The sequence below is a fragment of the Rousettus aegyptiacus genome, unplaced genomic scaffold (assembly GCF_014176215.1).
Source record: "Rousettus aegyptiacus isolate mRouAeg1 unplaced genomic scaffold, mRouAeg1.p scaffold_m13_p_3, whole genome shotgun sequence".
Classification (NCBI taxonomy): Eukaryota; Metazoa; Chordata; class Mammalia; order Chiroptera; family Pteropodidae; genus Rousettus; species Rousettus aegyptiacus.
The window spans coordinates 102,133,920-102,147,201 of record NW_023416306.1 but is presented as its reverse complement, the minus strand read 5'-3'; the positions used below and the strand labels follow the sequence as shown (position 1 = coordinate 102,147,201).

At 30.8% G+C, this 13,282-nt stretch overlaps 1 pseudogene; it reads left to right on the top strand.

Moving 5' to 3' along the window:
- Positions 1 to 5,356: 5,356 nt before the first annotated feature.
- Positions 5,357 to 5,475, top strand: LOC118601277 (annotated as a pseudogene).
- Positions 5,476 to 13,282: the final 7,807 nt, after the last annotated feature.

Below are 13,282 nucleotides of genomic sequence, written 5' to 3'. Positions count from 1 at the left end.
CCAGCTATAAAAGCTTAAGCAATTATCTGAGTTTCAGTTTCCTCATCTGTTTTCAATGGTAAAAAAATTATATATATCTCTCAGTTAAATGTGAATTAACTAAGAAAATTTCGAATTAACTAAGAAAGTATCTGTCTTACAAGGCATCAAATTTCATTTAGTATTGCAAAAGATTAAAAAACTTTTGAATTGAAAATTACTTTATAGTTTTCTTGTAGAACCTTTTTCCAAAGGAATGATGTAGGATTTCACAAACCTTTTTCATGTATCTTGATATCAATAAATGAAGGTCAATGTGTGTTATTAAAGAATAACTTTGAATTCAACACTTGGAATAACATGTTGAATTAAATATTCAACATGTATTTTTACCATGTTTGTTCCACAAAATATTTAGCATATACTTATTTTAAAAATTATTTCTTGTTTATCTGAAATTCAAGTTTAACTAGGTCTCATATATGTATATTTGCTAAATCTGGCAGTCCAAACTACAAATTTTCACATTTTAAAACAATAAATGAATGATAAAGTTGTAGAATAGCTATAATATTTAAGGCAGTGGATGAGCATATTTGTCAGCTCCCCTTTTTCCTCCTATTAGTGGAGTGATTTAAATTATCTGGGTTATGTTTACCTTATTTACTGAAAACAGTATGGTAATTCAAAATATTTGTAGATTAGTGTATCTTGATTGAGTTCAAGGATCTAAAATTCTGTCAAATGTAATTAAAATACTCATTTCAAGTATCAGACATGTGATTCACTACTATTTAATCCTCTTATTTAAAAGCAGCATAAGGTTATCTTAAATATTATAACAATTTTCTAAGTTATAATATACTAGATTGGAGATTTTTTCACCGAAAGTTCTGAACCAAGAGCATTTAACTATGAAAAAAATCGAATATTTTGTATCTTGCAGTTGTAAATGAAGAGAATATAATCATTTATCATGATTTAAAGCGGCCTTTCATATTAGATTCTTAAAAATACATAATGTTCTAAAAGGTAATATCCCACTAGGAAAATCAATAGTGTGATAGCCAAAACTTTAAATATAATTTTATATTGTATACATCTATATTAGAAGTACTCAAATTTTGACATTTTTACCAGTTTTAAAAGAAATTAAAGACTTAAAATGAAAAGATATCCATTATTTTTTCATAGACTAGAAGACTTAATATTATTAAGATGGCAATATTCCCTAAATTGATCTACAGAATCAACACAATCTCTATCAAAATCCCAGCTGTACTTTTAGGCAGACATTTTCTAGCCCATTAACAAATTCACATGGAAATTCATGGAACTCAAAGTAGTCAGAACAATCTTGTAAAAGAAAAAAAAGTTGAAGACTCACCTTTTGTGACTTCAAACTTTCTATAAAGATACAGTAATCAAGGCAGTGAGGTATTTGCCTAAGTAGAGACTTACAGAGCAATGAAAACGAATAGAGGTTTCAGAAATAAACCTTTATATTTATGGTCAATTGATTTTGGACAGGGAGTCAAGACAATTCAATGAAGGAAAGAAAAGTCTCTTCAACAAATAGTGCTTGGACTATGTTATCTACATGCAAAAGAATGAAATCAGATATTTACCTCACATCATTTGCTCAATATAACTCAGTGAATTATATACACATATTTAATATCTAAAACTATAAAAATCTTAGAACAGTAAGAATAATCCTTGAAAGGTCATACAGGCAGTGGTTTTTTAGACATACTATAAGCAAAAAGAAAGAAATTGAAGTTTATCAAACTTAAAAATCTGTGTGCTTTAAAAGATACTACTAAGAAAGTGAAGAAAAGCCCACAGAATGGGAGACAATATTTGAAAATTATATATCTGATAAGTAACTTGTATTCAGAATATATTAAAATGTTTTACAGCTGAACATTAAAAATTGGATAAAGATTTAAATAGATATTTCTCCAAAGAAGGTACACAAATGGATAATGAGTGCATGAAAAGATGCTCAACATTGTTAGTCATTCATCAGGGAAATGCATGTTAAAAACACAATGAGGTATAATTCAAACCCACCAGGATTGCCATAATAAAATTTTGGACAGTGACAAGTATTTGCAAGGATATAAAGAAATTGTCCCTCATATATAATTCGTGGAAATGTAAAATGATGCAGCCACTTCGGAAAACACTTTGACAGTTTCTCAAAAAGTTATACATGGAGTTAACATAAAATCCAGCACTTGCATTTCTAGTAATATACGTAAGAGATCTAGAAAACATGTTCATACAAAAACTTGTACATAAATATTCATAGCAGCATTATTAAGAGCCAAAAAGCGGGGAGGAAATCTTAAATTTTTGTGAACTAATGATAGATTTTTTAAAAATCCATGGAAAAGAATATTATTCATTTAAAAAAATAAATACTAGCAATATGTACTACATCATAAATGAACCTTGAAACATTATGCTAAATGAAAAAAGCCAGATATAAAAATCCACATACTATATGATTTTATTGATATCATACCTAGAATAGGCAAATCAATAGGGACAAAAGTAGGTTAGTGATAATCAAGTGTTGGATGAGGGGATGATGGAAAGTGACTGCTAAAGAATATGGGGTTCTGTTTTGGGGTGATGAAATGTTCTAAAAATAGATAGTGTTGATGGTTGCACATTGCTGCGAGTTTACTAAAAACCATTGAATTAATTATATACTTTAAAGGGCTATGTTTTATGGATGTATATTTCATCTCAAAACTTTTATAAAAATAGAAAAGATTGATTTGAGAAATGAAAGTTTTTGAGATAGTTGACTTGCTAATTCAAATCTTTTAGAGATGTTGATCTGCTTTACATTTAAGATGGGCATATAGAAGTCCACCTGAGAATGGAAATCAATACATATATGAAATTCTTGTGTGACAAGATACTAGATCAAATTGAATTATGCTATTTAACCGATATACTCTTGTGATGGAGCTGGCTTCAGATTATCTTCCCACTGTTGACTCTTCTTGTTTTGTTCTTTTTTTAAAATAGAATTTTGCATTTATATTTATATTATATACTGGTCTCCTCTATATAGTTAGGTGTTTGTATTCCTACATGGGTGTTTGCACTCTAGAAGAGCATAACATAATAGAAAATAGGAAGATAAACTTAGGCAATCTATCTGTATAGATTTAATTAAAATTAAAAATTAAGCTTTAATAATAGTTAATAGTGGGTGTTAGGGACTGTATGTTAGTGTTATTCATATGTGGAAGACCTAATTCCTAATGTGATAGTATTTGGGGGTGGGGCCTTTTGGAGATAATTAAGTCATGAGACTGAAGTCCTCATAGATGGGATTACTGCCCATAAACAGAGATTAAAGAGAGAGATGTTGTCTCTCTCTGTCATATGAAGTTACAAGTGGGAGTCCATTTCCACCTGGAAGGGGGCCCTCAGTGGGAAGTGAATTGGCCAATACCTTAACCTTGGATTTCCCAGTCTCCAGACTATAAGAAATATGTATCTTCTTTAAGCCACCCAGTCTATGATATGTTTTTAGAAGCTCGAACCAACTAAGATATGGGGCAACACTAGCACCCTTCTTATACTATGTCTGAGAAACTCTCTGGATATGTAAATATCTAAGAGATATTTCTGCAAAGGAGCTTACAGTGACTCCCAAGTTTAGATTTTGCTCTCAAAGTTTTTTTTTTTTTTAATTAATTTATTTTTGTTATGGTTACATTGGTTAACAAAGTTTTCTAATGTGATGTTGATATTTCTATATATTTATATATGTATATATATTAGAATCATGAATTATATTATCTAGTTTTTTAACTAAAGGTTCCTGAATAGAAAAGTAGCATGAAGTAGTTCTGTACAAAAACATGGGTTAGAGAAAATATTAACAATGCAATAGAAAGAACACAATGAGAAAAGTAAGACAGACACTATTATTCCTAAAAATAGCTCTTGGTTAAATGATGAGACTGCAACATAACATTCAAAAATATGAAATTTGTAAGTGTTCTGCAATATAAATATGACATCTTAACAAGAGAGATTATAAATTATTTTTCAAAAAATAACCAGCATATTATAAAGAAAATATTTTAGAAATATTTTGGAAAGAGTTCCATTGTTATATGCTAGTAAGGCACAAGGAATTATAAGGTTGTCACCATTTTAGGAAATCTAAAATTGAACATGTGATAGACATAGAAAATATTTTCTAAACTTTAAAAAAGTATTCTAAGCAAGGAGATTGTGCCAGTTTTAAATTATGCTTTTAAGTGTAAGAGTCCAACACTGTCTTGTTATTCTTTAAAAATTACCAATTTACATTGGGGAACTTGACATTCACTAACCAACTTTCAACAATAACAAAAAAATCAATAATTATTTGGCATAATTGAAAAAATAGGCATCATAAGTACTCATTAAGAACAATGTCCCTTTACATTTGGCACATCTTTGAGAAAAGCACTATTTTCATTTATGATAAACTTAAAAGAAGTTTAAAATAATAAATTTAGACTCAACTTTCTAATCACTTTTGAATAGTTAAGAAGAGAGACAAAATCAGTGATTTACTGTCATAAATAATAATAAAAATGATATTATCCTCACTTTATGGAGGAAAATCTAAGCTTCAGATTCTTTGAATAACTCCCAATTTAACAGATTGATTGATCCAAGATTCAAGTCTATGCCACCTGGCTCCCAGCCAGGCTTGCTGCACTTCCCTTAGGAGTTATTGTTCCTTTGAATAGAAAATATTTTACTCTGTTAAATTAGGTAGAATTATTTTTCCTGTATTTGTAATTCATCCTAGAAGAGGTCTGCAGGTTCCTGTCTCATTGACTTTAGGCTTGACGAGATTACATGCCAATGAGAGGAGCATAAAACAACATTGCCCCCATCAGAGCAGATGCTTTAAATACGACTTTGTGGTCCCCTCTGCCTCTCTTATGTTTCTCCCCTCTACTACCAGTAAAGTACAACTGAAAGGGCAGTTCCAGGTGAGAAGACACATTGATCCTGGTGGATTCCAGTGGAACCACAGCCAATGAGAAGCTCTAGGTAATATGAGCAAGAAATACATTTGTTTTAAAAACCAATGAGATAATGTTTCTCTTTCTTTTTCTTCTTTCTTTCTTCTTTGTACTACTGCAAAAGTTAAAAACATGTATTCCATTTAACTCCAAGTTTCATTAAATGCCCAGCAACTCTTTAATCAATATTTTAAATAAATGCATATATAATGAAACTATCTATATGCTTAGAAAGGACTGATTCTACCTTTACAGGTGAAGAACATGATCTTGCAATTTATACTATGGTAGGGAGGAATTTAAAAAATAGATGATTAGTCTATAGCCATGCCACCCAGAATGTGCCCGATCTCATCTGATCTTGGAAGCTAAGCAGGGTCAGACCTGATTAGTACTTGGATGGGAAACCACCTTGGAATACCAGGTGCTGTAGGTGTTTAAAAAAAAAAAAAAGATGATTAAATGTCTACTGGGATTTTTGTGGTTTAGATCACTGTAGGGAATAATATATTTCTTACCTCTTTTAGGGTGTATAACAGGATTTGTTGTAAGGACTGTTTATCCTTCCCTGTAACTCTCAGAAATTGAGTAAGTGTGCAGACAAAACTTTTATGTGCACCAGCTGTGTTTGGGATGACTAAAAACAAAAGTAATAATCAAATAATATTCAGAGAAACTGTTTTCCATAAAATATTCTGTAGTTGAAATTTATTTATTCATTGCTTCCAGTCAGATTAGCAAAAGCTGCTTATTCAGATCTCACTGGCCCTTTAATAGAACTGTTTACCAAACTGTAATTTTACATGATATTGCCAGTTGGTAATAAGAGCCATTATAAAAAAAAAATACAGTCTCATGAAACGCATTCTACCTGTGTCTCTTTTAAGAATAATGTAAAAATGTTTATTACACAGCAGAGAAATTTGTCTGCAATTTGTACAAAAATAATATACTTCTCATTAACGAATGGTTTGTTTTGATCTTATCTTTGCAGGAAATTTAACTAACCAGTTTCCTTTTGTTTCTTCAAAATCTTAAAACTAAATTTGACACTGATTTTTTACAGACATATTTTGTCTATACTTCTATGTATTATACTTTTTTCTTTTAATTTTATCACGTTATATTTGGTATGTCATAGTAAATCTTTTAAAAGCTCTCTAGAACAAATTATAACATCCAATATTATATTTTTACAATTCTGACATGAATCCAGATACATATTTAGCTGCTCTCTCAAAATACTAAATTGCTAAAACAATATATTTTTAGTTTCCTCATGTAAAAATAGGATTACCAAATATATAACATCTGGTCTTTTTAAGCTCAAATAATAACTATATAAACTCTTCCTTTTAAGCAAAACCAACAATTACCAAGTCCTTTTCATCTCCATCCACTAACAGTAAGAGCGAATATAGGAATGAACCCTCCTTGTACAATATCTTCTTCATCACCTGGTTCTCCTAAGCCCATGCTTCTCATACTTTTATGTGCATATTAATCACCTTAGGATCTCGTTAAGATGTAATTTCTGATTCAGTAGTTATAAGAGGAAGGGTCTGAGATTCTGAGATTCTTATACAGTGATGCTGATACTGCTTGTCTGCAAATCTCACATGGAAGGGATTAGACTTGACTACATATTGTGGGAAATAATTTAATGTTAGCTACCTAAGCAAGAAGAATTTTATTGGTGCTCTCAATATTGAAATATATATCAGGGACCACATTTGAGGTCTGACATTTAAAAAAAAAAAGCAATTAAAAACACTATATTTAACTATTGACTGAAATTAGCTTATTTTCAATAAAGTGGATTTTTGCATAGCATAATTGATAAAACCATATGCAGTGCAGAAACCTAAAGAATAATAAACATTCTTCACCTTGAGAACAAAAAAGAACAAAAAAAGGAGTTGCTAGCTTCAGAATCAGATTTTGAGTTACTAAATTTTAGCCTATTATAAAAATACTGTCTGGAATTTAGGTTATTGTATAGTTAGCTTAAAGAAGATGTGATTGTTTATACATTTTGTTTGGTTTAAACAAATCTGTTGGCATTCCGCAAAGAGAAACAGAGACAAATGGTTTAAACAGACTTTCGCTGTGTTTCAGTACACTGCCATAAAACAAGTTAGATGAAATTAAGCATGCAGCAAGATGGAAAAATTTTGCTGGCGTTATCACAAGTGCTTACCATAAATATAGTACATGTAAAAAGACTGCAAGGAAAACTCGTGCTCTCAAACTGTGAATTGATTTCTTCGGTACTTTTCATACTGGCTGCTTTTGTTTATTTTGGTTTGCTTTGTTTTGTGTGATTATCATTCACAACTGAAATATGCAAACAAACACACCATTAATTCTCTCCATTATTTGCAAAGCATTAATGAGGAATTATGTAAACATTTATGTTTTTAATGAAGACAGCTTTCCTCTTAGTGGATTTATTGGGGCTAGGGGATAGGAGCTTTTCATGTTATTAAAGATAAATCTACAGGAAAAAATGTGTCTGCTTTGACACTAGATTGTGATCTTCATAGGGAATTTTTATTTTATTTATCTTTGGACCCTCAAAGCCTAGCATAAGTATTGGTAAATAATTATTTGCTAAATCATTGCTTCTTCATGCTGTATGATATGGTAAAAAGAAAAATCTTATTAAGTCAGATTAATGCCATATTAAATTCAGTTTTCTGTTATTTAGAGTATAATCTAAGCCTAATTAAAGGAGAATACAGCAATGATGTAGGAAGTTAGGACTGAAACACATTGCCATATGCTTTTTTTTTTTTATTATTATAGAAACAAGAATGTTATGATCAATGGAAAGGTCAAACTCTTCTCTTTTTAATTTCACACAAGATATAGAACCATCCTTGGCTTATAACAAATATTTTATATCATTTTTATAATGCTTGGGGTTTCTATTCTAGCCTTTTATTTAATCACCATAGGGCTTATAGGTCCAGGAAGTTTAGACTTTTTTTTATAGTTATACATTCAAAAATTTTGTCTCTTCCTCCTTAACTTCCTCAATAAATTTTCCTTCTTTCTTAATATTTAATGTTGATCAGATAGGCATAACATCTGCATATTTGTGCAACTAATTTTTAAAAATTTATTGAATGGTTCTTTGTGCCAATTACTGTACTAATGGATAGGACCCAAGTCTGCCTTAACAGTGTTCATAATCCAGTGAGCGCTATCAGATTTTTCATTTTTTTCTGAACTTGTAGTTAATCATGTTGCCAAAAGCAAAAGTCTCATTTCATGAATCACTCAATTTTTTGCTTCATTAAATAAATTTTATACTGTTTTATATTTTCATTTTAACAATTCCACTGATTTTACACTTTTAACTCACATTGGACTTTAATAATTATTAAGTACCTCAATATTAAGCACAAACACAGTAGAAACACTGTAGACTAGTGGGTGAGTGGATGTCTACCTGGGCTGTTAAATTAGATTCTCTCAAAGAGCACTTAAAAATATTTATGCATGACAAACTTAACAAGAAATGGCTATAATATATATGGGGAAAAACTACAAACACTCATCAAAGATACAAAACTAGACTTGAAATCATGAAAAAACCTATGCCGTTCTTGAGTAATGATGAATATAACAGATAATAAAATATTTCTAAAGTCCCTTTAATCAAAATTGTATACACTGCTTCATTAATAGACAGATCAAATGGGAACAAATAAAAAAGTAAGATACATTGAAGTACATTGTACATTTTGTGTATGAAAAGGTAGCAAATAAGTAATGGGAAATGAAGGTTGTTTTGAGAAAAGGTATTGGGTAATTGGATAATGTATAGAAAAAATTAAAATTTGATCTTGTTCAGATGCTATGTACAAGAAAATAATTTATAGGTGAATTAGAGATTTGCAAATAAAAGGAAAAATTTATCATTACCAGAAAAATTAGGGCAATTTCTCTACCAAATGTCTGTGAGGAAATGTTTCTAAATAAGGCAATAAGGCACAAGTTCAGGAGCAATAATACAAAAGAATAACACACATGACTAACTAGAATTTTTTTTAATTACATATAAAAGTACAATCAGGTAAAGGTAAAAAAACAAATGGAATATTTAGGGAAAGTTATAATGATATCACACAGTTAACATGCTGAATATATTTAAAAACTTCTAAAATGATATGAAAAAGAACACTACTTAACAAAATTTGATAAGATATAGAATCAGTTTTCAGAACCTGTTCTAATTTATAATTAAGAGAAATATAAATTAATATTACATGAAATACCACATCTTACCCACTGAGACATTTGACATTTGACAAAATACTTTCTTGATGAGCTAATGGGAAACAAGTATGCTTCTACAGTATTTGTGGTAATACAAAATGTTACACCCTCCTAGGGAGGTGAATTGGGCTATATATAACAAAATTACAGCTGTATTTACCTTTTAATTAGTAGTTCTACCTGTAGGAATTTATTCCAAAGACATATTGTAAAAATTCAAGGGCCAAAAGCTAAAGTCTATTACTATGCTATTTAAGATAGCAATAGACTGGAAAGAAACCAAATGTTAATCAATAGTGGTATTTATAAAAAATTATTGTACATACACACCATGGTACTAGCTCTAAAAAGGACAGTCTCTAAGTAATGCTTTGGGTTGATCTCCAGGATATACTATTCAAAAAAATATGAATAGTATATCTTTTAATAAAAAATCAATGGAATGCACATATATATATATAGTTTATAAGTTTAAATAAATAAGTCAGTTGAAAGGTGAACATTAATAAAAGTAACTAAGAGAGTGAAGGAAATAATCTAGAGGAGCTATTTTGGAGGCTGGACTCTCCAAATGTCTCTTGTATGATGTTGACCTTAAGATGATGCAAATATTTTACACATTAAAAATTTTGAAACAAAACAAAAACTATTGAGATAGTGGCTTAAACATAGAAATATTTTCTATATTCTTAAAATACAGTAATTTGAACATTCTTAGTGAGATATATCTTAAGGAAAATTAACAACTATAAATTATCTTAGCGTATATTCAGAATTCATATTTTAATATATTGATATTTTTATGTTTACTTATGTATGTATATAATATATAGTAGATAGCCACTCTAAGTATGTATGAGTGTGTGCATGTGTGTGTATGTGTGTGTGTGTATATATATATATATATAGTAGTAGTTAATTTATGTATCAAGTTGATTAGGCTAAGATATACCCAGATACCTTCTAGTTCTTGGTCTTTTGAACTCAGATGGGGATTTACACCATTAGGTTCATAAACGACAGGGCTTTGGACTAGGACTGAATTACACTACTGACTTTTCTGGTCCTCTGTTCTCCAGCTTGCAGATGGCAGATTGTGGGACTTATCAATCTCTATTATTATGTGAGCCAACTCCTATAATAAATTCCTTCCTATGTATATATATATATCCTGTTGGTTCTGTATATGCATATGTGTGTATTATAAATACATATAGCATACATATGCATTTTTATACATAAAGCATGTAAGTAAGCATGCTAATATTGTCAAAAGAGATTTTTTAAAATAAAATAAAAATTTAATATATAATTAAATTATTAAAGCACAACACTAATCTTAAATTTGATTTGGATGAACAGAACAAACAGAGACTCATAGATATGGACTATAGACTAGCAGGGAGTGGGGGGAGTGGGGAGGTAGATGAGGTAAAAGGGGTCAAATATGTGGTGACAGGAAGAAATCTAACTATAGGAGTTGAACACACAGTGCAAATATATATTATATGCCTTACTGTTAAAGTGTACAGCTGAAACTTGTCGGATTTCATTAACCAATGTCACCATAAATAAAGAATAAAATAAATAAAAATGAATTTGATTTGGACATATTAGAAGGCACTCAGGCAATATTTTATTCTTGCAAAAAATTTGTAATTCTTATCTCTGTTTCTTTTAGGCCTCGATCTAATGACCTTTTAACAATGAGCACCTTTAGTGCTTAGATTATGATCTTTAATTACCATTTCTTTATTCAAAAAAAAACCTAGCTACTTAAATAAATAGTAAGACATGTAAAATATGAGAATGGAAATTCTTGTTAAGCTAGAAACCAAGATAGCTATTAAGCACTACTAGTGCTATGCCATAAGGAGATGAAGGCCAATGTGAAGAGGCTTCCGCTAGCCGCAGTGCTGCAATATTAAGACCATAAAATCTTGTATGGAGTGTTTCTGCCAAAAAATAAAATATTATTTAGTTTCTAGATAAATCAGTTTACAGAAACAATGTTGAAGGAAATATTAAAGGTCAGCACCAGTATACAGTCAGGAACATCCAAATATGGTGTGTTCTATAAGACAAGTAAATGAGAAGAAAAATAGAAAAGCAAACCTCTTATAAAAGAGACTAAAAATGTGTATGATGTTTGAAACATGTTTGACATATTTGAAAAAAGTCAAATTGCATTTTTAAGAAAATCAAGGCTTTACACTTTGACAGGATATTTGATGCTATTAAAACATTGTTAAAAATTTGGGTGTGATACTGTTAATGTTTTCAAAAGTGTCTTTATTTAGCAATATGTATCAAGTTATAGATGAAATGATATAATTTTGAAGATTTTCTCTAAAATTACACGGTAAATATGTGTGCATGAGGCAGATGGTGGTGGGGGGAGTTGGAAAAAGAAGGAAGAGATAATGATGAAATAAGTAAGGCCGTGTAATAATGGCTGTTGGAGAAGAGTTCTGGGGGTTATTGAACTAAACATTGTACTCACTGGGTGCATGGTTGAAAGTTTTCATGAAGATATGTTAAAAATAAGTATGTAAATAAACTACCAAATGCTGCAGAACAAATAAAACAACCAATTGAATCATTATCCTTAGAAGTGGTACCTGAGGTTTGTAAGTGTTTTAGGAGCTCCCAGGTAATTTCACTGTGCAGGCAGAGAGAAGGGCCTCTGCTTAGGAACAACAAGGTGGCCCAGGTTAAGGTGCCACAAGTGAGCTGACACATCTGTTGAAGTGAGCAGGTTTGACACCCTATATCTTTCTTTGCTATGATGAATATTAAATAAGGCTTGTCTTGCTGTTTTTTTTTTTTTCAAAAGCACCCAAAGCTGATAACAGAGCAATACCTTTCAAATAAAGTTATTTTCTTGCATCTATGAAGTAATTGAGCTAAAATCAGTTTTACAAACTGAACTCATTATTCTCCTCTGGACTGTTTAAAAGAATTGAGAATTGCATATAGTGAGAAAAAATTAAAGAGCAAGAGTCTTAGAAAGAGCTAGTGGTATGGATAGCACTTTCCTTAGAAGTGGAGAGAAAAGAGGTGTACATTCCATTTTTTCAAACCAAATGCAGGGAATGTTAAAGCAGAATTTGTGGCAGAATAAAGGCTTAAAGTGGCCCCAAAAAAAGAAAAAGAAAATTTAGAAAAGATACTTGCTCGGATTCAATGTTATTCCAGCGGGTAATAGACCTGCCTGTTTACCAAGGACTAGTGTGGATCTACCTGGAGACAGTAAAATGAATTCTATCCAGGAGGATCAGTTGGAATTCAAAAAGATGTCATGGAAAAGGTGAACTGCCAAACATCCTGTACTAAGGGATACTGAAAAGCAGTTAGCTAGAGCAAGCATGAAAGAACTGTAATTGCAGTTCCCTAGCAGAAGGTTTGTCAAGAATCCACACACACAAGTGCCCAGAGACAATCAGCAACTGAATATCTGGCACCTCCAGAGGACCAACACCCAGATTGGGAGCCCTTCCCTGCTCCTTTCCTAACCCATCCAAGAAGGGCCAAGATCCTTGGCTGGCACAGTGTTTTAGAGTTCAAGCACAGTAACCAGCATCTAAAGCCCCTCTTCTCACTTTAGGCTTGAGCTGCAACAGTTTAAGTTTCATGTGTTTGGGGGAATTAAGTGGCACAGGACAGCACTTTTTATTTATTAACTTGAGGTTATTTTTGTGACCAAATAGTATCTGAAAAGCAATAATAGGTCCTACTCAATCAAGATTTCATTCAAGTTTGGTAGACATGGTAACTAGAAATCAGATTTGTGAAAAGGAGAAAAAAATAAATTGTGTTGCATTCAATATTCAGCTCAGCTCATTTAAAAAATTTTTATAAAAAGTTATAAATATGTAGGTAGAAAAGAACCCATATTTGCTTATCTAATATCTATTTATGTAATATCTGAAAGAACCAAAGAGAATGAGAAAGCT